Source organism: Galeopterus variegatus, unplaced genomic scaffold (assembly GCF_000696425.1).
Source record: "Galeopterus variegatus unplaced genomic scaffold, G_variegatus-3.0.2 Scaffold564, whole genome shotgun sequence".
Taxonomy (NCBI): Eukaryota; Metazoa; Chordata; class Mammalia; order Dermoptera; family Cynocephalidae; genus Galeopterus; species Galeopterus variegatus.
This window is the reverse complement of record NW_007726675.1, coordinates 137,018-140,137: the sequence shown is the minus strand read 5'-3', so window position 1 is coordinate 140,137 and position 3,120 is coordinate 137,018.

Genomic DNA, 3,120 nt, shown 5'->3' with positions numbered 1-3,120 from the left:
ACAAGTGGATATGTCCCGAGAAGAACCTGAGAGCCTCTCACAGGCACTTCCTCAGTACAGAGACAGCGACACAGGACAGGAAGGCTGAGGTTATGTTGTTTTCCTTTTCGAAGCATCTGTAGTCCTTCTCATGTCGTTTAATAGCTCTGCACTCACACTCACCGGGAAGCTCGGCTCGCTCTGCAGCAGCCTCTGCACCAGCGGGCATTTTCCAGCTGTGCTGAGGAATCCCTTCCTGCCCCTTCCCTCCCTCGCACTCTGGAGTGCCTTCCCCCACAGGCCGAGTGGATTCGTCTGCCTGCTAAAGGACTAGTCCCTGCAGTATGGCTCTGGGGGCCTCAGCCCCATTCCTGATGGCAACCCGCCCCTGGTGGCCCAAGGACTTTTGGTGGGACCAAGTGGAGGTCAAAACGCAGAAAAGGAGAACAAGGATCTCAGAAGAAACTGTGATGGGAATGGCTACAGCCAGGATGGCACACGGGTGCCAGGCCTTCCTGATGCTCCTGGGGCTGACCCTGGCAGCTTTCTGGCTATGGTCTCAATGCCGCAGGGATGCAGGTCTTGCTGCCACCTGGTTTGAGTCTCTGAAGGGCAGGGTTCCTTTCCTGTCCCAGGAGAGCCCTCATTTGCAAAAGGTTCCATTGCCAATAGCTAGAGTCTTCTTTTAGGGATGAGCCAGCTGCCCAGCATTCAGACTGAGTGTTTTGTGTCAGCTGGGCCCTCGCCTGGGGTGGGCCAAACTGCTTCTGAGGCCTGAGGTTTGCTGACATTCCCTTTTGCTGCCTCATATGCCTTCTCTCTTGGCTTTATTCATGGAGAAGTTGCCAGTCTCTGCCCTTCCGTCTTTCCTTCCTCCTCCCCTGACTTCACTGACTCTCTAGATCCTCATCCTGGCTGTAGGGGGACTGAGGATGGGCCCGGAGCACCCCTGAGACCCAGGCCCAGCCCCAACAGAGGCTGCACACCTCTCTTGCATCCTGACATCCCCAATGGGAAGCCCCAAGAGCTAACCGGGGTAGGTGAAGTGGGAGCTCAGTCTTGGTGTTTTCTGGGGAGGGGTTTGGGTCTCCAGGACACAGTGATGAGATGATGTCTAGTCTAGTTGACCCTCCTTGCACCCAAGACCCCATTGGTGGGTTGTTACTCCTGGTGGCTCCTAAGGCCCCTGCCTTCTGACCACTGCTGTCCGTGGGATGAGGAACCTTCACTTCTCTAGGCTGTCGGAGAGACAGGGGACAGAGTGGCGGATGCAGCCACGGCAGTCCCACACCCTTGTGGAGCTGCACGGCCCGTGTGAGAGCAGGACCTCCCACCCAAGGGCCCTGCAGCAACGTCCTGCTTCTCCTTCCTGCCGCCCTCTTGATCCCTTCAAAGCAGAGGGAGCGGCTGTGGGAGGTGGGAAGGAAAGGATGAAGCTGGGAGGGCTGGAGACCATGCCTGGCTCCCCAGAAGATTCTGGCAAAGGGACCACTGTGCCTTGGCCCCTGAGGCTTGACCAGCTGGGGACCGCCTTTGGGACAGACCCATTGCTGAGTTGTTCTGTGCAATCATCACCAGCCCTGGGCCCCTGGGAGGCACCAAAGGCCCATTGCAGGCCCCTGAAATGACAGCACCCACCGAGGCACACCCAGAAGGCGCAGATTCTGCTGTCCCGGTGGGGTCTCTCTCCCCTTCTGTCTCTCCTCTCCAGCCTTCTCTCCGACCCAGCACCTTCTGTGTCAGGCAATGGCAGAATGTGTCCTTGGCAGCTGGATTTCCAGCCCTCTCTGGAGTGGGTGGGGTTGGCCAGGACGAAGGGGATTTGGAGACAGATGCACGGCCCCCAACTCAGACCGAGGAGGCAGTTTCTGCAACTCAGTAAGGAGAAGCAGTGACTGGGCACGGTGTCCAGCCCGTCCCCAAGGTGCGCAGGATAGGCTGCAGCCACCATCTGGGCACCACTCCTGGGTGTGAGTGGGTGGGTGGCTTGGTCCCTTCAAACCCCAGCTCCTTGAAGCAGGAGGAGCCTCCCAGCGGTGGCAGGAAGAGTCCCTGGGTCATGGCCCATGGCAGTGGCCCTGCCCTTGTGCCAGGACAACAGGCCTTTGGAGCAGAGCTTGGTGGCTGTGCCTTCAATCTGGTATCACAGAAACGTGAGCCCTGGCTCAATTTGTGTGCAAATGCCAGACTCAGTGTCACAGACCTTGGTGACTGTGTCAGATGTTCAGTGGGTGGGGGCCGTGAAATGGCCCCCACAGTGGCAGGGGGCTACTTAAGGCAGAGCTTTGGGCCCCTTTGGGACAGAAAGGCTTGTGACCAGGAGCGAAGAACAGGAGCATGAGGCAGGGTGGAGGGGGCTGCCTATTCCGCCTCTCCCAGCCCCTGGATGGCACAGTGAGGGCTGAAGGCCACAAGCGCCAGTCCACAGGCTGTGATTGGAACGAGCCCTGTCCACAAGGCACAAGCCTCCACAGCCAGAATGTGCCTGTGCCTTGTCTGGAGGACCGCGGCTCTCAGGGGCCACACTCAGCTGCAGCCAGGAGAGACTGAGAGCGAGTCTTCACCCAGGGTCTCCTGCCGCTCTACGTCGATCAGGGCTCCCTTCCCTCCCCTCCTACCCCAGGCTCGCCTTGCACATCTCACTGTGGGGTGGGGGTCACATAGCAGAGGGCTCGCCTTGACTTTCAGGATCCTAATGTTAATGACAGGTACACTACTGGAGGTCCTGAGGACTTCCTGCCCCTATACGCAAGGGCCCCATCCATAGTCTTTTTCAAAAGTAGTTGGGCGGGAGTCGGGGAAAGGGGAGAGAGAGAGAAGGCTGTTGGTAGAATCCCCACTGTCTTGCAAGAAGCTATAAAGCCTTTTTTTTTTTTTTCTTAATGGAGTTCTTAGGCCAAGGGCTGAACGCTTTTCCTGGGGTCTCGGCCACCTTCCTATTGTTCAGCAGTCCCTGGGGCCTATGGCCAGAGATCTATCTCCAGCATAATTTTTCCACCCTTCCCTCCAGGCAGTCTCAGCCATAGGAGATGTACCCGGGGCCAGAGAGCGGGTAGGCCCAGGACCCCAGCTATCTGCACAGTCATGGAAATTCACACTTGCTTCCAACAGGCCCTGGCTTGTCATATCCTTTACCCTGCA